This window comes from Anabrus simplex, chromosome 1, assembly GCF_040414725.1.
Source record: "Anabrus simplex isolate iqAnaSimp1 chromosome 1, ASM4041472v1, whole genome shotgun sequence".
NCBI classification, from domain to species: Eukaryota; Metazoa; Arthropoda; class Insecta; order Orthoptera; family Tettigoniidae; genus Anabrus; species Anabrus simplex.
The window spans coordinates 1,601,828,683-1,601,856,491 of NC_090265.1; positions in this window are offsets into that span (position 1 = coordinate 1,601,828,683).

Consider the following 27,809-nt stretch of genomic DNA (forward strand, 5'->3'; position numbering starts at 1 on the left):
ATAGCATGTTTAAGTTATCGGCCACCAGTAATTAAAAACAAGGTAAATAAAATAATTTAGGAAAACGGCCGAAAACGTCCCATTAAGATAATACTACACGAATGGAACGTATCTGACTCATTAGGCAGAGTAAAACATAAAAACCAAACCAAACCCCATGGCACTACAGCCCTTGAAGGGCCTTGGCCTACCAAGCGACCGCTGCTCAGCCCGAAGGCCTGTAGATTACGAGGTGTCGTGTGGTCAGCACGACGAATCCTCTCGGTCGTTATTCTTGGCTTTCTAGACCGGGGCCGCTATCTCACCGTCAGATAGCTCCTCAATTCTAATCACGTAGGCTGAGTGGACCTCGAACCAGCCCTCAGGTCCAGGTAAAAATCCCTGACCTGGCCGGGAATCGAACCCGGGGCCTCCGGGTGAGAGGCAGGCACGCTACCCCTACACCACGGGGCCGGCAGAGTAAAACATATTCTAATAAAACGAGATGTTGGAAGGCATCCCAACGGACGCAGAATTACAAATGGAAGGTACAAGTTTAAATGCAATCATACAGAAAGACTGAATCGGGATTACTGACCACCATAAATAATTAAAACGAGAAACCAGAAGAATAATGGGATTTAGGAGAAAGGTCAGTAGTGAACTAATGATAAAATCTGCTCCCAATACTAACGATAATGGTGGTAATCCATTAGAATTTCGGAGTGGAGAAACCGGATCATAACTAATAAAGGCACAATGTTAATTTACGTATCAAACACGATCAATAGGAAGAAGAAATAAAAAATAAATGGCACTTAAATAGCTTCCCACCCAAAACGGAGAGAAACCGGGGTAAACACGTGAAATATTTCGGAGCCTACATGGCGCGTCTGCTTGGTACAAAGGACAGAAATCAGCTGCCAAAATGGCTACTCCAACACACGGCAAGGCGATCCGGACTCCCGTTAGTAACAGGAAGAGAGGGAAAGATGGACCAAACACGTGCATAACACAACACAGAACTATCCGCAGAAAGGTTTGTATAGCACTGCTAACATGTTAAGATGGGCATGGTTTAAGGAAATTCCGATTTTAAAATATAGTTACAAAATAAATGAAATCGCAGAAAGATTAGAACATACGCCTACAAAACCACTAAGACGACTTGAACGAGAAGCCGATGATTCGAAGAGCTCAGCTTGGAGGGCTACGAAAATGTTGAAATGGAAACCGTAGAAGGTAACTGTATGCTATTTTTATATCATGTCATGCACGGATAAAGTGAGCGAAGTGCTGTCCTTGTAGCTATGCCGCGGAGCGGGGAGTGATGAGACAACGGGAGGCAGGTAAGCTGGGCGCGCCTGCCGGCCAACCGATAAGAGACACTCACTGTAGTTTCTTACTTGATATCTTACATCATTTTTATATGCATATATCTTAGTACAGTTTTCCTTGTACAATGTAAAAACCGTACAGGAGGCATTACACATTTTACTTATAACTGAGTCCAACTCTGTAATTATTTATATCAAAATGGGAACATACTGTACAAACAATAACTACCCCTAGAGCTTTCGCTGGAGAATCGCAAAACTCATTGGTTATCATAGAAGAAATGATAGTTTGGGAATAATTACAGACATGCACAGTCTCGTCACATTGATATTTTTAGAAGATAGGTCATTTCCAATTACAGTGTTAACTGTAAACAGTATACAGCTGATGTGGTCACTTACGTTATGCAATTATACTAGTGTTAGGTCTTTCAATAAAATCCTTCAACCGAGCCACAAGTTTGTAACACACAAAGAACGTTTCTAACTGATAAACCAGCGAAAACCAGCGTATTCCAGATATCAGCGAATTTATACAGGTAAGGATTTTGCGTCTCGGAGCAGTAAAGTTTATAATCCTTCTTTATTCATGACTTTTTATTTTCATATTGTTCTCAGGAAGCCATCCATTATGAAGATGTGACGTTACCGAAATCTCAGATATCCTCATAAAGATGTTAAATACACAAACATTAATAATAATTACGTCTCACTAAATGCTCTTACAGTTTTCGGAGATGCAGAAAACCCGTAATCTAGTCACACAGACGTTCCTTTAGGTGCCAGTATATCTATCGACATGAAGCTGACTTACCAGAGCACCTTCTATACCACCGGACTAAGCCTGGATCGAAACTGCAAAGTGTGGGTCAGAAAGCGAGTGCCTCAACCGCCTGAGCAACTCAGCCCGGCTGTAATAAATGAAGTAGGCATATTAAATATTATCAACGTACGAACTCACAGTGGGAGAACATAAAATGCATTTAATTCTGCTTTCTCCATTTGGAGGCTGCCAAAATATCAAAGGTTACAAACAAATTGGACTGACAACAAGAAATATCGTGTAAAAAATATTGACTATAAATGATTGATATACCATACTATACGTATTACTCAGAATGCTGGATCCATCCATCCATCCATCCATCCATCCATCCATCCATCCATCCATCCATCCATCCATCCATCCATCCATCCATCCATCCAATTATTATCTCTCATTTGTAACACATATTACAGTGACATTTCGTCTATCACATTCGTTCACATAACCTGCGAGATGACAATGTGCGTTGTCATGCAGCACGATAGGATTATCATCTCGCAATAAACGCTTATCCGGGTGCAGATGTCGCTCCAGAAATCGGTTATAATAGTCGCGGTATATAGTTTGTCTCTCAGGCTTAGCATGCGTTAGAATCACACCCTTGTAATCTAATGTCACAATCAGCATAACATTCACCCGTTTGGGTACCTGTCGAAATATTTGTGGACGTGGCGAACCTGAGTGACGCCATTCATTCAATAGCAGAAATACGTCCCCTTCGTTGCGGTACCTGTTCAGGCGGATTACAGCCAGTGCATACCGGTACTATTTCTTTACGTCGGCGATTGAATGTGGAACGCACCGGAACACAATTTTCCTCACGTTAAGTCAGTCAGTATCTGCCAGACGGTTTGATGACTGGGATCGACCTCTGTTGACAATTCCCTGACAGTCTATCTATGGTCTAGGGAAACGAGACTACTCGCGATGTCAATTTGATCTTGAGGAATGAACGACCGATATTTGCGGTCCAAGTCCAGTCTCATTCCAACCCGCCCTATACGTTTTGACCCACTGTGAAACCATCCTATGCGGTAATGCATTCTCGCTACAGGCTTCACCTAACCGTCAATAATATTCTGATGTATTTTGCGACGGGCAAAGTCATTTTATTCCACGAACGTTGATCACTTTACGAAAACATGCTTTATAGCGGTGAAATGGACACTTTTCACTTCGACACCACACAGCAACAACACTCCCATATTCTATTTGCGCATGCCCGATTGCCTGCGAGTGTCTAGACTACCTTGCCAGTACTTTAATTACAGCCCTCGTATATCATAAACTGTCGTTTCTCAGATAAACTCGCGGTACATGTATATTTAGTTGGCCGAATTCCTGAGGGCATAAGTATTGGCACTAATTCCCTTTCGTACTTTGGGCTAATGTCTAATTCAAAGAGATGTGGCTCTTTCATTGTACTTCTCCACATTCTTTGCTTCTCCGAGCAGTACTCTATGAACTTCTTCCATGGTAAAGTAGCATGTGCGAGTTAATTGAAAATTCGCCTTCTGGAACCGTCGTTTGATTTCAATGTTTTAGGTCACATATTAAGAGTTTACTTCCTATTTTAGATCGAAACGATAAGCAACAAGCTCCAAGAGCTGTATCTCCTTTGTGAAGTTATTACGCTTAATGTACACAGAGGTCCCGTTTACAGCGTTACATTTACTGGACATGTTATGCAGTTTCAACGTTTCGGAAATGATTCACTCTGTAGTGTACCTTGATATAACGACTACAAAGAGCCTAGAATTTTAAACCTTTGTGACATCACTGTAGCCATGAAATGGCATGTTGTTCTCATTTTAGTTGAAAGTAATTCCTTATTTATTTTATTTACGATTATTTATTCAGTATCCTAAAGCATCGTCTTGAAGTTCTGCAAATAGTACAAAAATTACTCTGCATTGGTAAGAATCAAGGGCTATGTAAAAATCAGCAATCCATAAAGGAGTGAGACAAGGCTGCAGTTTCTCCCCTCTCTTAAAGGCGCTTAAAACAAGCAGTAAACAAATTCAAAGAGGAATTTGGAAGGGCAATCACAATTCAATGAGAGAAAATCATAACTCTGAGATTTGCCGATGATATTGCTATTTTATCTGCTTCTTCACAATAACTCGAGAGATTGCTGAATGGTATGGACACAGTCTTGTAGAAAGGTTACGAGATGAAAATAAATAAATCTACAACTATTGTAAAGGAGTGCAGTCGAACGTGGTCAGGTGATGCAGGGAAAAAGAAGTCCTAACCCTGAATGGAAACATGGGGCAAAACAGAGAAATTTATTTTCTCTGTCATTTTATGTTGATACTCTCTGTGGACGTTCTATGACGTGACGTTTCTTCGGTAGAAGTCGTATGCGAATATAACTATTTGTTAGTGTGCAGATTTTTGCTTCCGTGCTCTGTGGTAGCTTTGCGGCATGCAGCATCCCATGATTCAGTTTAGGTTAGTTTGTTACTCTTCCAAGTATTTTATTGTTTGTAGACCTGTCATTGTTCATATGACAAGTAATATAATGGATTTGTTTTCTATGACTCGTTCAATATTTATAGGTTACTAATATGACTGGCAGCGACCTTTATAGCTGGAAAAGATGATGACTGGGTTTGACAGGAAGTGACGAAGTCACACCCCGAGGATAATGTAGACGTAATATCATTCACTTAAAATGATGAAGACTAGGATACTGTGATTAAGTTCTACAAGGAAAAGGACTGCATATATGTTCTAAGGACATGTTCAATAAAAGGAAGAAACGGTCATCGATGGTCATTCAAGCTTCATATGAAAGCTAGAAGAAGAACACCGATGCGTGATATTGTGTTCATTAGATCCGGTCTTAACGGCCATGCTAAGCTCGTGAAAGTATTCCGTCCTTTGGGATTGTTTATCGATGGTGGTATGTTAGAGAATATAGTTAACCAGCTGTACTACCCGGCGTTGCCCGGTTGGTTTTTGAATGTTTACTTTCAAGATTAGTGTTACCAGTTATTTACGTAGAAGTGAATTCTTATAGAATTCCGTTTTGGGACATTGATTTTTACCATCTATTATGCAGTTTTAGAGTTTTTTTATGTATTTGATTTCAAGCTTTAGATTCTTTCAATTTTGAGTAAAACTTTGTCCTTGTGGAAGCTTGAATTAATTGAGATGGTGACATTGTGTCATTAGATCCGGCCTTAACGGCCATGCTAAGCAGTGGATTCAACACTAATCTCGGTCATTTTAGATTATTTACTACTAAACCCCTTTCAGCGTCCCGTCTCAATAGAGGCTGAACGTGGACTTAAACGGTATTCAGAGCTCCGAAATACGTCTCAGCGACACATAAAGAATGCATTAGACATTAATATCGATTACTTTCTATTATTTTTAAGTGCCATCCCCTCTCATTCCCCCACCTCCAGTGGGGTTGGTACCTTTCATCTCCATGGTACATTTTTTTATCCATATGGTAACTTGTATGTGTACCAAGTTTCTTTGAGAGCTATTCTGCAACATACCCACTTACACCTATATATCATGGTTATTTTTACATTCATTTTCACCCTTTCTCAACCTCCATACTGATTGCGGTGAAGTATGACTTACCATCCAGAGCGCTACATTTCAACACAGCGAACTCATAAACGATGGTATTCGACATTAATACCTGTCATTTTCGTTTATTTTTCTATTTCACCACCTCCTCTAGAAGTGCTCCGGGTGTTTTACCCAACAGTATTTTCTTCAGATAGTAATTCATATGTGTACTAATTTTGAATGTGGGCTATGTTGGAAGAAACAAACATACATCCGTAATTTTTTGAACTCTTTGGGGTTGGGAACGAGGGAGGAGTGAGAGGTAAAAATAATAGGAAATAGTGTCGGATCCAAAGTTTTCGGGATCGCTGAAATACATAGTGACACACCCGATTTTTTAAAGTCCATGTTCAGCCTCCTTTGACATAGGGGGTGAGAAGGGGTAAAAAAATAAAGTGACCAAAATGACTGAGAAAATGGAATGTACGTGTATATTTTCCAGCATTGCTGTCAACTAAATTTGGTACAAATATTATTACTATATCTGTGAAAAATGCGGTGGGGACGAGACATCCCTAGACACATTGGCGGAAGGGGTGAAATGCAAATATAAATAAAATCGACCAATGATAGTGTCGAATCCATTGTTTTCAGGATTATTGGGGCGATTTGAACCAAAGTTGGTACACTCATGACTTACACTAATATCGGTCGTTTGTATTTCTCCCCCTTCCCTAGAACTTCTAGGGGTGTCTCGCCCCCACAGAATTTCTCCAGATAGTAGGTAATATTTGTACCAAGCTTAGCTGACACCTATGCTGGAACATACATACAAACATCCAAAATCTCAGTCATATGCAAATTTTTTTTCTTCACCCCTTCTCACGCCCCTGGCGATTGCTGCTCAACTTGGCCTTATACGACACCCGGAGTGTCACTATTAATTTCAGCGACCACATTCTCTCATACCAATAATGCGTCCTCTTTCAAACTGTATCGTTTGACAGTATGGTTCTCGCATACGTCTGCGAGGCATCCTGCACGTTTGCTCAAGTCACACTGATCCATCACATTCTGTTTATAGCGACAACGAGAGATGCAGGCACATTTGACGAGTCTGTGGTTGTGCGCCGAGATATCGATGTGGACCTTGAACCTCAGGGCCGACATGTATCAATCGCTAATCATTTCTTAAGAGCATGCTAATGCACATGTTCTGTGTATATGAACTTCCTATCTCTAGTCTTTCAAGGTGTTCTGTTTTTTATGAACATGAGTGTATTTAAAACGTATGCTGCTCGAGTCCTCTCGATTTGGACACGATTAAGTATACGAAATAATTATGTATGGCAACTATCTAACACCAGAAATAATTAGCATTGAAAGGGTTGGTTAAGGAATTCTGATTCCAAGAATCGAAGACTCTCTGACACAACACTTCCTTTACGTTCAGACAACTGCAAATTCCTATTCGTCATGCTTTTTTATGTGTGTGTGAGGATTAGCAACGCACAAGGGCGAACTTTAAATTGTGTTGTTATCTCCACACCAGAGAATGTTTACTCATGTTCTCGAGTGCGTTGCCACAATAACTTGTAAGTCTAAGCAGTATCTAAGGGTACTAATGCAGTATAATGAAGTGCTATAAATAGAGTACCGAACGTAATAAAAACTTCTTAGTTGCCGAAAACCGGCTACAAGTATTGAATTATGTCATTACAAATGTACTATTATTTGTTAGTATTCTTCGAAGTTCCATTCATCGAATTTCGATGTGATGATGTGGTCAGTATACTTTAAACACAAAGCTATTTCATTAAACAATTCGCCTTTTTTTCTGCTCAACCATTTTATGTAGTTATTTCTTAAATTAAACGCTTTCAACTAGTGATTCATCACCAAAACTTATTTCGAGTGATTATTCATTTCCTGTATGATAAATTGCCGTTTTCAATAAATGGACACTTGGTACGTGTACAAATAGTTTGCTGATTGGCCGTATGTTACGGCATATCGCTATGTTGACCAACAGCTGGTTCTCTAGCATCATGTATCTCCATATTAGCTCTATTTCTTGTTCCATGAGAAGAGGCTGAGTTTCTAGATAGTAACCTTCATCTTATTAGGCCGTGTTCAGTATGTACATACTGAAGAGATGTTAAGCACAGAAAAAAAAAATGGCCAACAGTATACCACTTTGAGCTAACAACTTCCCGATTTCGCGTCAGTTGTTCTATATCAATCAATCAATCAATCAATCAATCAATCAATCAATCAATCAATCAATCAATCAATCAATCAATCAATCAATCAATCAATCAATCAATCAATCAATCAATCAATCAATCAATCAATCAATCAATCAATCAATCAATCAATCAATCAATCAATCAACCAATCAATCAATCAATCAATCAATCAATCCATCAATCAATCAATCAATCAATCAATACTGATCTGCATTTAGGGCAGTCGCCCGGGTGGCAGATTGCCTATCTGTTGTTTTCCTAGCCTTTTCTTAAATGATTGCAAAGAAATTGGAAATTTATTGAACATCTTCCTTGGTAAGTAATTCAAATCTCTAAATCCCCTTCATATAAACGAATATTTGCCCCAATTCGTCCACTTGAATTCCAACTTTATCTTCATATTGTGATCTTTCCTACTTTTAAAGTCACCACTCAAACTTAAATTCGTCTACTAAAATGACATTCTAGGCCATCTCTTAACTGACAGCTCGGAACATACCACTATTTACACGAGCAGCTCGTCTTCTTTTTGCGAAGTCTTCCCAGCCCAAACTTTCAACATTTTTGTAACGCTATTATATTGTCGGGAATCACCCAGAACAAATCGAGCTGCTTTCCTTTGGATTTTGTCAGTTATCAAATCAAGTAATCCTTGTGAGGGTCCCATACACTGGAACCATACTCTAGTTGGGGTCTTACCAGAAACTTAAATGCCCTCTCCTTTACATCGTTACTACAACCTCTAAATACACTTATAACCGTTTGCAGAGATATGCACCCTTTATATTCAATCATATTTATGTCATTACCTTTATATTAACACCTAGGTACTTACAATGATCCCAAAAGGAACGGTCACCCCATCAACGCAGTAATTAAAACTGAGAGAACTTTTCCTATTTGTGAAACTCACATCCTGATTTTTAACCACATTTATTCTACTCCCATTGCCTACTGTCCATTTCAAAACATTATCGAGGTCATTTTGTAGTTGCTCACTATGTTGTAACTTATTTGCTACTCTGTACAGAATAACATCATCTGCTAACAACCTTCTGATTCCACTTCTTTACACATATGACCTATATATATATAATAACATGTCCTGACTGACTGACTGACTGACTGACTGACTGACTGACTGACTGACTCACATCGCCGAGCCAAAACTACTGGACATAAAGAAATGAAATTTTGAGGATACATTTATATCAGGGTTTAGGTGCTCGCTAAGGAAGGATTTTTGGTATTCCGTCCCTATCGGGATGAAAAGTGAGATGAAATTTTTAAATGAGGATATCTATTTATCAAAAACTTAAAAGTTTACAAACATAATAATTGGCATTCGGAATCTCCTTTAAAAATAAATAAACACGGGTTTATTTGTTTTCGCAAAATCCCATGAAGGGGGGGGGGGGGGGGTGAAAAAAAGGGGGAAAAGTGGTTGAATACCTTTTATGAGGATACTTATATCTCAAAAACTGAAGATGTTACAGATGTAAAAATTGGTATTTTCAGTCCTCTTTTAAAATAAAGAAAACAAGCATTTTAGTGAGAGGGGGGAGTTGTTGATCAAATTAACGGGCCAGGTTGTGGCCGGCTGGAAAAAGAGTTGAATGCTTTTTATGAGGATACCTACATTTCATAAACTGAAGGTGTTACAGACGTGAAATTTGAATTTGGAATCTTCTTTCAAATTAAAGAAATATCTACTATTTTGTCTTCGGAATATTCACTTAGTGGGGGGGAGGGCGTAAATGAATTGAAAATCTACTTGATTTCTTTGTATGAGCATAGTGATATCTCAAAAACTAAAGATGTTGCAGAAGTGAAAATATGGTATTTGGAATCTCTTTTAAAAATAAAGAAACACAGATTCTAATGTTATCGGAAAATCCCACTTAAGGGGGCGATAGAAATGAAAAATGAATTGAATTATTTGTAAGATAGTACTTAAAACTAAAAAATCTAAAGATATTACTGAGGTGAAAACCGGTAAGTGCAATACATTTAAAAAATACAGAATCACGCATTTTGGGGGGAAAATCAACTTGGGAGGGGAAGGAGGAGTTGAATTATTTTTATGAAGATATATATGGCTCAAAAACTGAAGATGTTATAATCGTGATAAACGGTATTTGGAACATCATTTATAAATAAACACGTACTTTTTGATTTCGGGAAATTCACTAAAGGGGAGGAATTTCGAGAGGAAGTCAAAAGCATTGAATTCTTTTTATGCTGAAACTTATATCTCAAAAACTGAAAGTTACAGACGTGAAAACTGGTATTTGGAACCTACTTTAAAAATAAAGAAACGCGTATTTTTTGGGAGGGCGGAGATGAATTTAACCGGCGGGTGGTGAGGTGAAAAATGAATTGTATTATTTTTATGGAGATACTTACATCTCAAAAACTAAAGATGTTGCAGACGTGAAATGTGGTATTTGGAATCTCCTTTAAAAATGAAACGATTTCGGGAAGTCCACTTAATGGGGAGAAAAGTGGAAAGAAGTGAAGAATAATTTGAATTATTTTTATGAAAATAGTAATATCTCAAAACTGAAGGTGTTACAGACGTACAGACCTGAAAACTGGTATTTGGAATCTACATACATACATACATACATACATACATACATACATACATACATACATACATACATACATACATACATACATACATACGTACTGTACCAGGAAAAGTTAGGGGTGTAGGGCATGAGAAGTATCTCAGGGAGTGGAAGTTGATTTTGGAGCCGGTACAGAGCAGGATAGAATCGCAGGGCGAATAATAGATGGTTATACCTTTTCCAAACAATTTATTAATAATGTTAAATGATTCAGCACCCTGGAATATCAATATAGGAATCAGATATTTTGTTGAAATCAAAAATGTTAACGTAAATTTTCTTGAATTCAGTTTGTGAAAATAAATAAATCTCACAGATCCTGTAGTCGTTTGTGAAAACACGAAGTGTCAGTTCTTCACCTAAAGTCTTTCTAAGTATTAATTGTATTAATTCATGAAATTAACACACACTTATAATTGAAAATTGAAATAAGAATTTGAATTTCTGTTGAAAGTTTCTCAGTTTGTTAGCCTTGAAATATAGAACACTTGAAAATCCTACAGTTTTTCTATGTAAAATAAATTTATCATTAAGAGATGAATTTTGAGAAATGATGAAAAACTACGAAATATCGTCACACGCAGCACCGAGTAAACCACTGTTCAAGATTGATAAGAAAAAGTCGGTCAGTTTGTGACTACTCACTTAATAAGGAAAATTTGGCTTACAGATGTTGATGGGAATCTTGAACATTCCGCGGGCTGCGGACGAAGACTCGAACTCGATGTTCCACGAAGAAACCACGTTGACGTCCCTCGATGGGTACCATAGATGAGATGATGTTAAAGGTAGCTGGAATTTGTAGAATTTCATCAAGATTTCCGCTGCTCGTGGAGGTGATTTTAGCACACGAACGTTCATTTAGTGCAAGTAGTATTTACAGATGCTATCATTCACTGTTGAACACAGTTCAGTTGGTGTGTTAATTTTATGACGTTAATGAATGATCACAGTCCTTGCTGCATAAAACACTATGTTAAATCGTCACTTGAGAACGTCCATAAAAACACAGTTCAAACACTTGAAAAGTTACGTGTAATATTTCTGATTACCGTCTCTGACCACAGTCTTTGAATCGTTATCCTAGCAGATAACACTGACTTTTTGCTGGTGATAGAATTATATTACTTTAGAAAAAGTTCTTAATATTTATCACTGTAGTAAGTCATGTCCTAATATAACAAGTAAATAAAGAGACACAGTTCAAGGATGTACTGTATTAGAAAAATGAGTCTTAGAGTAGTTAGAGTTATTGTACACGACAGTTTCTGTTTATTGTGGTAATTTAATATTATGTGAAATTAATTAAGTCAACACGTCAAGTTCTAGTTTGTGAATGTCCAATATTTAACTTCGTACTTCAATAATTTCACACGTGTTATACTTTGAAATGTCTGTAAATTATACCGTAGTCGCGGCACGAGAAACTCGGTACGGTGCGACGTCTTTTACAAGTACGAAATTATCCCATAATTTCGTCTCCGCGAAACGCGACGGAATGTACTGTCTTCGAGACTGCACGGACATACTGTACGAGGGTCAGTCTCCCCTCTGTCTCACACATACACACACACACACACACACACACATACTGCACTGCTCTGCACTGCCAGACTGTACTGCTGAACTGAACTGAACTGAACTGCCTGTTAGCCTTGACCTAGTGGCATATATATCTGCGCCAGGAGGGGTGGTATTCTAAGTCAAGTGACCGAGAGCGCTCGATCTTCTTAAACTTTATGTTGTTATAACTCAGAAACTACTGGGCAGATTGCTATAAAATTTACAGGATTTTACTTTTACGATGTCTGCTACAATTTTAGCGTTGGTCCTGTTCAAATTGGTTGAGGCGTTAAAACGTTCACGAGAGAAAAATTATTTCGAGAAATATCTCTAGGGGAGGCAAGTTTCAAGCGGTAGGTGACGTCACTTGGCCTCGCCTGGTCGCTCGTGGAGTCTGGTACGTACTGGAATGTTCCTTCGCTCCGCTGATCACATGGCGGACGGAAATTGTATGCTGAAATAAAGTTTTTCCAATTGATATGTGCCAGGACCTAAGCCTTCCTGGTACAATACATACATGCATACATACATACATTATCATTATAGACTGTTATGCCTTTCCGCGTTCAGTCTGCAAGTCTCTGTGAATTTAATAAACGTCGCCACAATCCTCGATTTGCAACTAGTGTTGTGGCCTCATTTAGTTCTATACCTCTCATCTTTAAATCGTTAGAAACCGAGTCTAACCATCGTCGTCTTAGTCTACCTCTACTTCTCTTACCCTCCATAACAGAGTCAATTATTCTCCTAGGTAACCTATCGTCCTCCATTCGCCTCAGATGACCCCACCACCGAAGCCGGTTTATGCGTACAGCTTCAACCATCGAGTTCATTCCTAAATTAGCATTTATCTCCTCATTCCGAGTACCAGACTGCCATTGTTACCACCTGTTTGTACTTTCATGTCTGTTACTTCTAACTTATGAATAAGATATCCTGAGTCCACCCAGCTTTCGCTCCCGTAAAGAAAATTTGGTCTGAAAACAGACCGATGTAAAGATAGTTTCGTCTGGGAGCTGACTTCCTTCTTACAGAATACTGTTGCTCGCAACTGCGAGCTCACTGCATTAGCTTTACGACACCTTGTTTCAATCTCACTTACTATATCTACTTTAAATCTACATTAAAAATAATGAAACACGTATTTTTTTGCTTTCGGATAATCCGTTTAAGGGGCTGAAATGAATTGAAAAAGTGGGCGAATTTTTAAAATTTGTACCGGTATATCTACAGTATATATGTCAATAACTTAACATGTTAGAGACAAGAAACTTGGTGTTTGGAAAGTCCTTTAAAAATACAGGAACAGGTACGTTTTTGTTTTCGGAAAAGGCACTTAAAGGGGGTGGAAGGAAGTTGAGAAGTGAGCTGAATTATTTTTATGAGGATACATATATCTAAAAAAATGAAAATGTTACAGATATGGAAATTGGTATACGGAATCTCCTTTAAAAATAAAGAAACGTGTATTTTTTCGACTTTAGACAAGACTGTTTCTCACATGTACAGTTCTGTGTCGCATGGTCGTCTTAGCCCCAAAAGGCAATACCTCAATCGTGATTTACAAATAGTTTCTGGGATAAATGAAACTATCTTTCGGTGAGGTTTTTGTACTTCTGGGATTTTCAGATAATGTTTTAGTACAGTGCCGTGGAACGATTACTTTTATCAAATTACAAAATCGACGCAAGCGAAGCCACGGGCAACTGCTAGTTGATATATATATATATATATAAGAAAACATATAGGTAGAATAATACTGCCTTGAGGAATTCCGCTCTTAATTATTACAGGAGCATATAAAGCTTCGCCTCTTCTAATTTTCTGAGTTATATTTTCTAGAAACATAGCCCTCCATCCAGAATTGCTGAGAGATATTTACTGCGCCGAGATGACGAGATAAAAGCAATAACAGCCACGTTGTTATATTTGGAGCTTCGCTATATATATATATATATATATATATAAATTAATACGCCAGCCTGTTTCATGCGAGTTATTTAAGGCTGTGAGTTGTATTTTGCTGGTAAGAATTGTGTGCCATTCTGAACTACTGCGAATGTTGCCCAGGACCGACGTGATATTGTTCCTACCTAGGTAGAAAGGCCCCTTTGACTCAGCTGTAGGTTGAGGGCAGAGGTTAAAAGATAAAATAATTTACAAATGGCCCCGTTATTTCCATGAACCGCCTGACCACAGAGCCCAGTTATTTAGATCTTTCCGTTGCTAACCAGCTGATTTCCCTGGTATGTCGTATACCACTGCAATGCTGTGTCTATATGTGGGATATGCGATTCCTGCTGCCTGGGTATGTTGGGTTCTCGACCCGACGCCCCTACAAATTTAAGGTATATATTTCAGTGTGTTTTCTTTGCAGGTGTGATTTGTTTATCTTGTGATGTGTATTTCTGTGTCCAGTATATTTTTTATTGCGATGTTATGTATTGTTTGTTAACGGGAAGACCTAGCACGGTGGCTATTTTTGAGAAAAGAGGTTCTGACCTTATCCGAACTCAAGGATACAGACCCACATGATTAGAATATATGATTATTTTGGAAGGGGAATTTAGACGCAGTCCTGCAGAAGTGTGTTATTATTTATGTCGGAGTGATCGGAATGTATATATGTAAATTAGGCCAATTACTAGTGTACCGGATATTACTATCACATATCATGAACGGTTGAAAATCGAGCTTTCGGGGAAAGAACTGGGGATATACTTCGGTGTAATTTATTAGTTAGAGATTTTATTGCCCACATTCGGACGTACCACGCGCTTCTACCCCTCAGCTAGGCCAAAATTAGGACAGGATACCGTACATTACGTGGACCAGTCTCAAAACTCGTGAATAGGCCAGTTCTATTTTGAATGGATAAATGATCAAACTACTTACACTTCAATATTCACAGCTGAAATAATTGTCATTAACTCACCCATCACGTATGGCGTCCAGCACTTCAGCAGAAGATTAATTATCACGGACTCCAAGAGTGCACTCCAAAAATTAGAACAACCATGCAGGAACACGCGTTCAAATAAATACATCATGGGCATCCGAAGTAGTATATACCCAGCTAAGGAAAACGGAAAAGAAGTTCATCTTATGTGGATCAAAGGCCACACTGGAATTATACACAATGAGACCGTAGACCAACTGGCAAAGCAGAGCATTACAGAAGGCCAGTTTCAAGCACTACCCCTACCATACACCGACTTCCAACGCCACATCAAGGAACAGGCTTACAATGAATGGTCAAATCACTGGGCAACAACTCAACTCATCAAAGACAAGCATTACACCGCTATCCAGACACACACCCCACAGAAACCATGGTTCAATCTACTGTCTCTAACTCGCCGCCATATGACGTCAATTATCAGACTGAGACTTCGACATGCATCTTACCCCAGTCATCTGTTCAGACTCAAAGTTATAGACTTCCCAAAGTGTCCCCCTGATCCCAATCAAGAAGCAGACCTCAACCATACAACTTTAGGATGCACTAGATACAAATCACAAGTAACCAATTTATATCAAACGCTTATACAACTCAAAGTTCCACTTCCCACTTCCGTTTCGTTGTTGTTCAGCAGCTATGACATCCGTATATATCAAGAAATAGCCAAATTTTTAAGTGAAGCCAATTTAACATTGTGATACGTTTGTTCTATTGTCTGCATTTAAAATGTCCTCTTCCAATCCAAGTTCCTGTTCCGTGGCTTTCTATCACAAATTCGTCCCAATGCCATGAAAGGTCCCAAGTGGTAAAGATGTTGCTCCTTGACCTTCCTGTTTTCTAAATGTACAGAGCTGGCAGCATGGTCTTACGGACCAAATGCCAAAATGTGTAAATGTGTGCTCGAATACACTATTACAACCTTAGTATTCACTAGTTTTTGACTATAGCATCCGCACGGATACGAGTCTGACCTTACATAACAACTAGAGATATTTGCAACTTTAAATCAGCCCTGAACTAGTGGATACAGATATCGCTTATAGAACAAAGAGACATAACTTGGCAACCTCTTCATCAGCGAGAACTCATATAATCGCTATGTCATGCGTACTTAGCCCATGACTGCGGCACACATCACAGGTATGAAGGTCCTCTTCTTGACTCCTGGATACTTCATGGTTGCTGTTTCCTTGATATCAGTCATATCTGAAACTGTTGAGTTACGTTAGAACCAACTGCTTCACCGCTTATCGTGCTCGAATACACTATTACAACCTTAGTATTCACTAGTTTTTGACTATAGCATCCGCACGGATACGAGTCTGACCTATGCGGCAGTAAATTAAGAGAACTAGCCCGGTTGCAATCAGTCCTTGATAGCGGTTATATTTTAAACGACATGCACACGTTAATAACACAGTTCACGTACGCGGAATATAATATATATAATTTTAGATCGTCACTCGCTCTTTTGAGCTAACTCACTGCGATTGTACTTCAGTTTTAACAAAACCTCCCAAAGAAACTGTCGTGTTGGCTCGCGAATTCCGACACGTCACACTTGGTGTTTCAATGTAGAAGGAGGATGAGTGAGTAAGTTCCAGGTGAGGGCCCTTCCTTTCTCACCGCAGAATTTATAGCCTCTCGAGGACGCCAGCCTCGAGGGTAACCCCAGGCAAACAGTTCCTTTTTCTTTGTAGGAGCTAGCCAGATGTCAACGGCCACTCCCGTTAATACGCACATATTTCAATTCAGCACAAGTGAATAGTATTACCGGCTCCTGCTACTCTATAATTCTAATCTCAATTACGTGTGGTGTCAGATCTGTAAAATTTAGCATAGTGGCAGATTAAATAGTATTAACGGCTCCTGATACTCTATATTCTAATCTCAATTATGGGGGTGTCAAATCTGTGGAATTTAGCTTGGTGGCAGATTAATTGATTGAAATTCACATAATTCCAGGTATGGAAAAGAGAAGATTGTCAGCCTGTGACAGTTGTTCGGTGTATTCCCTCGTTTAAATCTCACCCCATACTAGTTCGATGTGCGCTAGGATAAGCTGGTATTAGGGTCTACATGATTGAAATCACGGCTTGCGACTCAAGTCCAACTAGAGGAATTCGTTAGTACCGGATCGCTACGGGGTTCTCACATCCCATGGCACGGCCGTCCAGGGTTCTTTCATTCACACTCCGCGACTATATTGAGAGCTTAAATAAAATCATGCCACTGTGGTATAATAAATAAATTGAAACCTATTATCATATGATTCAGTAATGAAACCGACTCTGACTAATACTCTTCTCGAAATTCGTGAATTTTGATACTCTTGAGTTTTCAGGCTCGTGAGTTCTGAGACGACACTTCTTTGATAGATATCGGTTCCCGTATACTGACACAATTATTTTGTAATTGTTGAGAGGCGCGATGTTTCTTTCCACAGAAAACTGATAACTATGCGAACTACCTCCAGCAACCATTCGTTCGGTAACTTCACAACCGTCTCTGCTCCAAGATTCTGGTTTACTGACTTGTACACCAGTGCACAATCTATCGCCGTGACCACATACTGTCGGATACTTAAGTAGCAGCAAAATTGGGTGCTTATGTTGTGAAAAATAAAACAGGGAATCTTACGTTTTGACATACAGGTACCCACTTATTTTAAAGAGTACCACCACACATTTTAAGGTACCTTCTTGAAGGTTATTCCACAGGCTCGATATATTTAATACCAAAAGAAAACAAAAGCAGAATCCCCATGATTCAACAACTCTGATGGTCCTTGGCGTCCTAAGTGACTGGTGCTTAGTCTGAAGGTCTGAATATTAATAGGAGATACGTGGGTAGTGTGACGAGTACTTTCGGTCGTTATTTTTGGCCATTTATACCACGGTCACTATCTCACAGTCAGAAAGATTCTCAATTCCAAACACGTAGGCTGAGTGGAACTTGAACCATGAGTCAGATACAGATAAAAGTCCATGTCCAGGGCAGAAATCGAACACGGAGCCTTCGGGTAAGAGGAATGCTTACTTCCCTTCAACCAAAACTTCGGCTTGGATATGTTTAATAGATGAGCTAATCACTATCATCCTCTAAAATAACTGTCTGGTTGCTACCTTGTAACCATTCTTCTCCTGATGATGCCGCCATTTCTTCGTAACTCCGACACCCAGTCATCTGTACTGAGGTGAATTATTATGCGAAATCCAAGTGATCCGAGGGTTGTATAAAGAAATAATACAAATAATAGAACCAAGCACCGAATCCATAACTTCTAGTTGAGTGTTTATTTGTTTGTACGTCTAAGACAGGAAAAAAATATTTACCTTCGTATTTTAGAATGTACAGGCGCATAGTGTTTATTTCTAGGCACGTTTTGAACTAATCATAATCACTGTCTTGTCTATGCCTAGTAACCATTTTTCTCTTTTTCCAGATTTTATCCCAGTTTCTTGGTATTTCCAACATCAATGCAGCCGTAAAAAGATAAACTATTGTACAAATATGTAGCTATCTGAAGGTTGCGTCTGATAATGAGTCAAGAAATAATACAAATAATAGAACCAGGTTGTTGTTCTTGTTTTTGTTGTTGTTTGAGTCATCAGTCCATAAACTGGTTTGATGCAGCCCTCCATGCCACCCTATCTTGTGCTAACCTTTTCATTTCTACGTAACTATTGCATCCTACATCTGCTCTAATCTGCATGTCATATTCATACCTTGGACTACCCCTACCGTTCTTACCACCTACACTTCCTTTAAAAACCAACTGAACAAGTCCTGGGTGCCTTAAGATGTGTCTTATCATTCTATCTCTTCTTCTCGTCAAATTTAGCCAAATCGATCTCCTCTCACCAATTCGATTCAGTATCTCTTCATTCGTGATTCGATCTATCCATCTCACCTTCAGCGTTCTTCTGTAACACCACATTTCAAAAGCTTCTATTCTCTTTCTTTCTGAGCTAGTTATCGTCCATGTTTCACTTATATACAATGCCACGCTCCAAACGAAAGTCTTCAAAATACATCTTTCTAATTCCGATATCAATGTTTGAAGTGAGCAAATGTCTTTTCTTAAGAAAGCTCTTTTTTGCTTGTGCTAATCTGCATTTTATGTCCTCCTTATTTCTGCCATCGTTAGTTATTTTACTACGCAAGTAACAATGTTCATCTATTTCCTTTAAGACTTCATTTCCTAATCTAATATTTCCTACATCACCTGCCTTCGTTCGATTGCACTCCATTACTTTTGTTTTGGACTTATTTATTTTCATCTTGTGCTCCTTACCCAAGACTTCATCCACACCATTTAGCAACTTCTCGTGATCTTCTGCAGTCTCAGATAAAATAACAATATCATCGGCAAATCTCAAGGTTTTGATTTCCTCTCCTTGGACTGTGATTCCCTTTCCAAATTTCTCTTTGATTTCCTTTACTGCCTGTTCTATGTAAACATTGAAAAAGAGAGGGGAGAAACTGCAGCCTTGCCTCACTCCCTTCTGGATTGTTGCTTCTTTTTCAAAGCCCTCGATTCTTATCACTGCAGACTGATTTTTATACAGATTGTAGATAATTCTCCATTCTCGGTATCTGATCCCTATCATCTTCAGAATCATAAATAGAACCAGGTATCGAACCCTTATTTCCAATAGCGTGTTCGTATGCTTAATGTCCTGGAGGAGTTGTTAGTGGAGTATGTTAATATTAGATAAAGCAGGCATATAAACGTTTCATGTGATTAGGCCTACTAAATTGCATTCTTCCACTTCATACTGACCTACAAATTGCAGCAATTTCATTATATTTTATTCTAAAAAGTCGGCCGCAGTTCTCTTCAGACAGAATTAAGTGATCAAAAACTTCAGAGAAATATGTCAGCCTTCAAATTACGCCTTATACATTATTACACACGATAAATTGACTTATTTATAGCACACTGACAATGGGTCGACCATTATTATTGATAAAATTGAATTATTTACTCAGTTGCGAACTGCAATCAACTAAGTCTAAGTTTCACTTTCGATTAGAAAGTGTCTGGGAATCGACTGTGGGATACGGAGAGATCTTAAAGAATAATATTTGAATATTTTACAAACGGAGCAAATACTTGTGTGAATTTAAAGAATATTGAAGTTAAATTAATTAGTCGTTAGTGAAACAAAGAATATCGGAAAACGTTTTCATTTCTAAGTAGTAAATAAAAATTTAGATCTCAGTGATAAGTCGCCAAACCAGAGTGCTTGGTACACTAAAATAAAAATCCCGATGGGAGACGAAGTGCAACCCCAAGTGTTATTACATTCTCTTCCCTACTTGGTAATGAAGATTTTCGGAATTTATAAAGTCAGATCATCTTTTAAAGAGTGGTCATTTTTAACCTGGGTACGCCACTTCATAGCTTTTGGAATTATCTTTAACAATTTCTGGGTAGTATCGGGCGCAATGCTGTACCTTTACAATGTAGATTTACCTTTCCTGAATTTATTATTCAACGCTGGAGTGTGTATGATTGCTACGGACACAAGCATTAAGATGGCTTACGTCGTATTGAAAAGAAATCAATTATGGGATATAATGAACACATTAAAAAGTTACCAGTGGGTCGGATTAAGAACCAAAATGCCCGAAACTGGAGACCCAACTTCCTGGGGAAGTATTCCCAGCATTGACAAAGCAGCGGTAATATCATTGTTCCTTGCAACATTAGGAACTGGTTTCCCAGTGGTATTCGCTCTCTTTGAGTACAGGACCTTTTACAACAGTTGGTATCCTTGGGATTCTCAGGACCCTATGTGGTTCTTCGTACAGTTCCTCTCGGAAACCCTCACGGCGATGGTTTTATCATATTTCGTTGTACTCTTCTGTTACTCTTATGTTAAGGTAATAGTGCTGATCTGTGCCCAACTGGAGTATCTAGGAGATAGCCTTCTAGAACTGAGGCAGAAAGCAGAGGAGCTCCCTGGTGTCAACGATGTAAACAAAGGCTGGGAAATACTACATGAACTTCAACAGTTATCTAACTCGCAGGTAGAACAACATCGGATTACTAAACATGTGGAAAAAAGAATGCAAGATGAACTCAGGAAGCTAATACAACATCATAACGAGCTTTACAGGTAAGTTTAATTATTTACTATACTTTATTTATTTATTTACTTATTTATTTATTTATTTATTTTATTTATTTATTTATTTATTTATTTATTTATTTATTTATTTATTTATTTATTTATTACCGAGCTCATATGCCTTCTCTAGATGTACAAAGTATAAAACTAATTATCTATTCCTCTAGCTACGTTTTTCAGTTTCCTGACGCATATTGAAAATCCCGATCCTGATCGTCCCTCTGAACCACACTGGTTTTTATCCAACTTCCTCTCAACCACTGATCGCACCCTCCCTTCCAAGATGCCAGTGGATAACTTTCCCGGTATACTGATCAATGAGATACCTCGATAGTTGTTGAAATCCTCCCTGTTCTTTTGTTTTCGGATAGGTGCAATTATTGTTTTGTCCAATTAGAAGGTACCTTACTAACACTGCATGATAATCTTTTTATTCTACTAGCATGTACCTGGGGCTTCTCCCGCGCTTGTTAATTAAACCGTTAGATGTTTCTAAACCATTAATTTTGAAGCAAAATCGATAGGATGTATTTATTAAGACACATAGTTTTACAAAAAATGCATGAAATACATTATTTTATTTTTAATATTGTTACTTTCAATAGTTAAGATACCTGGTTGGCGATTGGCAGAATTAACCTTAAGACAATATAAAATACCATATTGCATGAAAGTCAAACTAATTTGTCCCTATAGGTCTTCCGGATAAACTGCAATAAGTGTCCTTCCATTTTGAGCCAAGATTTGTAGGGTATTTGCATTTCCAACTCTTGAATAACCTACGTACAGTTGACAATACGAAAAGCAACATTTTCAAAGATGGAGTCCTACAAATTTAAGCGATGGTCCTTGTCCCTTTTTGATGCACACGGAGGAATTCAACCAACCAGGGAACTGCAGACGTCTAAATTGAAACGCTGTATTGGAAGAGATGATTTGAATCCGAGGAGTGAATAGGCCTACTACTTCGCCTGCGGCATGTCCAGTCATGATGATGACTCCAGTAACATTTGCCATCGGTTTCTTGACTGGTAGTCGTGTTGCATTGCAGATGGAAGGAGGATTCATATTCCTCAGAAGGATAATCGGGACCACAATCGTCCGCTCCAAGATGTTCGAGTGTACTTCAATTGATTTAAAGTTGTTCAAAAGCTCTGTCGTGTAGTTGATAGCCTCATTCTTATTACAGTTCATATTTGTAGACGTATAAATTTGTAGAACACCATAATAACTCTTGCTAATGTTGCTTGCTGATGTCGTTGACCGCCTCAGCAGGAATTTCTCTTTGAATCAGCCCTGCTTGATCGGAAAAATGCTGTCTCTAACTGGTACAATGATAAATTAACACGTGTTCAGAAAGAGACAACTGCCTTTCAAACTGTGCTATGATTTGTGAATTTTCTTCTTACTGTAGTTTTCTAGGCCTAATGTTTTTCGTTACTTATGTTTGCAATTGTTGTTGCCTTCTCAGAGTGCCTGGTTGGTGCGTGGGATATGTCTACGTTCCCCTGACTGTTGTAAGAGACCACTAAAAAGAAGTAACCATGGGCTCTAACGCTGAGTCTGCGAGAACCCTAGACATGCCTCACAATGCTTCCACGTACTTCTACCAACTTTACCATTTGATCTTGCTATCGGACCTCACCTAGTCAATCCTTGTAGTCTTCCGATCCCAACGGTATATGCAAACTTTTTTATTTTCATAGTTCCCTGAACGCAGAATATGGAATATATGCATGATATCTCCACTCTTGCTATTATCTGACCACAATATAGTTATTTTTATGAGACCTAGAGAGTGGACTTGGCCCGGTTTTACGACCACATGTGCTTCATGACACCAGCCCTGTGTAGGCCTAGAAGAATGTATTGAATAACTGCGTGGTACTGCAGTGGTTTGTAGTGTGCTCTGCTGTGTTTAATTCGAAGATATGAAACAGAACAGTATGAACTAAATAATACTATTATTGATTTTATGTACCAATAACTACATTTAAAGTTTTCGGAGACGTCTAGGTGACGTTATTTTGCCCGCACAATTGCTTTACGTGCTAGTTAATCTAATGCCTTGAGGCTTCGTGCCTGACCGCATTGAAATATCGCTCCTATTTTCTGAGGTAATCAGCTCGACACAAAGCTGAATGAATTAAGCTGGTTAGTCAGTCATCAAGTACTCATTTCTACGGTATTATTTAATCCTATTATTATTATTATTATTATTATTATTATTATTATTATTATTATTATTATTATTATTATTATTATTATTATTATCGTTCATGTCTTGGTCTTTCTCTTCTATTCTTATCCCTTAATACGTCACTTTAATGTGATGCATTACGAATCGCATTATTTATTTAGTTATCAAAGGCATTTATGTTGACAATTGGGCTTCAGTAACAATAGATGGTAGAATGAGTTCTTGGTTCAGGGTACTTACAGGGGTTAGACAAGGCTGTAATCTTTCACCTTCGCTGTTCGTAGTTTACATGGATCATCTGCTGAAAGGTATAAAATGGCAGGGAGGGATTCAGTTAGCTGGAAATGTAGTAAGCAGTCTGGCCTATGCTGACGACTTGGTCTTAATGGCAGATTGTGCCAAAAGCCTGCAGTCTAATATCTAGGAACTTGAAAATTAGCCTCTCGAAGACTAAATTGATGTCAGTGGGTAAGAAATTCTACAGAATTGAATGTCAGATTGGTGATACAAAGCTAGAGCAGGTCGATAATTTCAAGTATTTAGGTTGTGTGTTCTCCCAGGATGGTAATATAGTAAGCGAGATTGAATCAAGGTGTCGTAAAGCTAATGCAGTGAGCTCGCAGGTGCGATCAACAGTATTCTGTAAGAAGGAAGTCAGCTCCCACACGAAACTATCTTTATATCGGTCTGATTTCAGACCAACTTTGCTTTACGGGAGCGAAAGCTGGGTGGATTCAGGATATCTTATTCATAATTTAGAAGTAACAGACATGAAAGTAGCAAGAATGATTTCTGGTACAAACAGGTGGGAACAATGGCAGGAGGGTACTCGGAATGAGGATATAAAGGATAATATAGGAATGAACTCGATGGATGAAGCTGTACGCATAAACCGGCTTCGGTGGTGGGGTCATGTGAGGCGAATGGAGGAGAATAGGTTACCTAGGAGAATAATGGACTCTGTTATGGAGGGTAAGAGACGTAGAGGTAGACCAAGACGACGATGGTTAGACTCGGTTTCTAACGATTTAAAGAGGTATGAAACTAAATGAGGCCACAACACTAGTTGCAAATCGAGGATTGTGGCGACGTTTAGTAAATTCACAGAGGCTTGCAGCCTGAACGCTGAAAGGCATAACAGTCTATAATGATAATGTATGTATGTATGTATATATGTATATATATATATATATATATATATATGTATATGCATCTTTCTCACCTTATACACCTTCTCAAAGACAATGTTCCAGTACATAGAAACTTCTTCACATGCTGTCTACAGTAGATCCAGGGAAAGTAGGCGTTTTAATTGCCTTAAGATATCCTATATTTTTCATGTCGTTGTGAAAGAGATCTTTACTTATACAAATAATCTAAAAATACGCTTGGGTCTACGTAAAAAATTTGAGATCTCTGCGTGCCTTAGATTTGGCTGGGCATCACACACATACACACAGACAAACATTTCCGGATATTACGGATTGAATGCGGCTCTTCGTGTCTGGGACCGAAAATGCCATGGAATAATAATGGCTCCTTGACCTACATTACCTATGTTATGTTCCTTATGTGTATCTATACATTTAATCTCGGTTACAGTACGTTGGACTGTCATATCCCAACGTACGTTTTACCACCGTTTTTCGTTCATAGCTCACTAACGACAGCGAATTCGAGGTGCAATCGGACAACCTTCCAACTACCTACGTTAAAAGTTTCAGATCTCTGCGTACCGTAGATTTGGCTGGGCATCACAGACACCCTCTCTCTCTCTCTCTCTCTCTCTCTCTTCCTTTTATTATTACAGATGAAGGCCATTTTATCCCTGAATTCCCATTATGCTTAACCATTTCAGGTCTAATTTCGTTTATTCCTACTGCTTTGTTACAGTGGAGTTTATTTACCATCCATTCCACTTCTTCAAGCGTAATTTCACCAACATCATTGTCCTCCTCCCTATGAGCTCGGTTGTTTGCGACCTCACAAGGAAGGTTACATTTCACGTTGAGAATATTTTCAAAATATGAATTCCACTTTTCCTATGATTCACTCTGATCTATTCTGACTTCACTTGAATTACCCAAAACACTATTCATATATTTTCCCTCCCTTTTTTAGATTCTTTATTACTGTCCAGAAAAGTTTCCTTGCTGCATTGACCTATCCTTTTCCAGGCTATTAGCAAAATATTCCCACGATTCTTTTTCTTTGATTCAACACCTATTTGTTTCCCTCTGCTTCTTTCCTCTAAGTATAATTCCCTGTCCGCATAAGTCCATGCTTAGAGCCATTTAAGATAAGACTTAGTTTTACATTTAGAAGCTGCTTTCACTGTATCATTCCACCAAGATGTTCGCTTTTCCCCATTATTACTCACGCTTGTTCCTAGGCATTCCCTCTCTCTATCCATGTATGCCACCCATTCTCTTTATATATACTGAACCTGTTTTGCCATCGACACTTTGGATTTTTTTACTAATCATGTCCATGTACTTCTGTCTAATTTCCTTGTCCTGGAGATTGTCTACCCTTTTTCGTCTCCAGACAGATTTCACTTTCTCTAATCCAGGCCTAGAGGTACTTAGTCCACTACAGATCACATAGTGGTCTGTTATTATTATTATTATTATTATTATTATTATTATTATTATTATTATTATTATTATTATTATTATTATTATTATTAACGAATGGAAAGGCAATTATATACATAATGTACAATATATACACAATAACAAACATTGATTCACTTCAGGAATTAGTGTTATCTGTTATATCTGAATGTCCAACTTTTCAATCCACTGTTGTGCTTCCGTTATTGGTGATAGGAGATCTTCCAATCTACCGGGATAAGCCCGAAGTTTACACTCGCTTACACTGTGGGGAATAGTCTGGCGAGGGTCTCCACAGTCACATTCTGGAGATGGTAAAAAGAAGAGAGAATCCCTGCACCTTCCATGACCTGTCATGATGTTGTTGAGTCTGGACCATGTTGCACGTGGCAATTGGGATCCATTTGCAATTTTTCCCCTCTGAAGATGTTATTCAGGGGCAAGTCAGGAGAGTTATTCCAGCGGCCTTTCCACTTTTCCAAAGCATTGAATTTGGTGGACATCTTCAGAGCAGCATCAAAGGGGTGGATGTCGTGATTTCAGTCTTTGGAGACTAAGAGTTGGTATGCCATTTAGAACAGGTAGCAGAGGATTCTTGCAGATCTTGTTGTGCTCTCGAACAAGAGCACTGGATCTTTGTAAGTCAGATGGCATTATTCCAGACAACAGTGGGAGCCAGTGAACTGGAGTTGATCTGATGGTGCCAGATATAAGACGCCTGGTGGTATTCGATTGTGGAGCAATATACATTTTATAAGGGCTATTAATACACACTGGAACACAATAGTGGTCTGTACTATCAAACAATCCCAGGAATACCCGCATATTTCTAACCGATTTCCTTAAATCAAAGTCGGACATGTAATAGTATATATGAATCTATATGGAGCCCCTACCTTCCTCTGTGTAGCGCTGAATAGCCTTATGCTTGAAGAATGTATTTGTAACTGCTAATCCCATATTAGTACAGAAGTCCAGCAAACATTTCCCATTCCTATTAGCTTCTATATAATCCCCTATATTACCAGTCACCCTTTCATATCCTTTAGTTCGTTTTCCAACTCTCACATTGAAATCGCTCATTAGCACTATCCTATCACTGCTGTTGACCCTGACTACGATGCCACTCAGTGCTTCATAAAACCTGTCAACTTCATCCCCATCTGCATCCTCACATGGTGAATACACTGAGACAATCCTCGTCCTAATTCCTCCAGCTGCCAAAATTACCCACATCATTCGCTCATTTACGCGCTTAACAGAAACTATGTTATTTGTAATAGTATTCCTGATGAACAGCCCTACACCACACACTGCCCTTCCCTTTTTAACAGTCTTCAGGTATACACTTTATAATCTCTTCCTCCTTATCTACCCTTATCTGAATATCACTTACTCCTAGCACACCCAGGCGCATCTTCTTTGCTTACTCAGCCAGTTCTACGTTCTTTCTTCCATAAGCCCTATTAATATTGATAGCTCCCCATCGAATTCAATTTCGTTCGCCAAGTTGTTTCCGAAGAGTCCCTCGCCTGTCAAATGGGAGTGTAACTCTGTTTCTCCCTTAGGTGCGATGCTTGCTTGAAACGTTCTGAGCATGCTCGGTGAAAATTCTGATGATGATGTTCGTTGTTTAAAGGGGCCCAGCAGCTAGGTCATCGGCCAGGTGAAAATTCTGCGAAGCAGGATTCTACCCGTATTTACACATATTCCACGTGAGAATATCTCCTCTGACGGGTTATTGACCACCGATGGATTGTATAGTTCTAGCCAC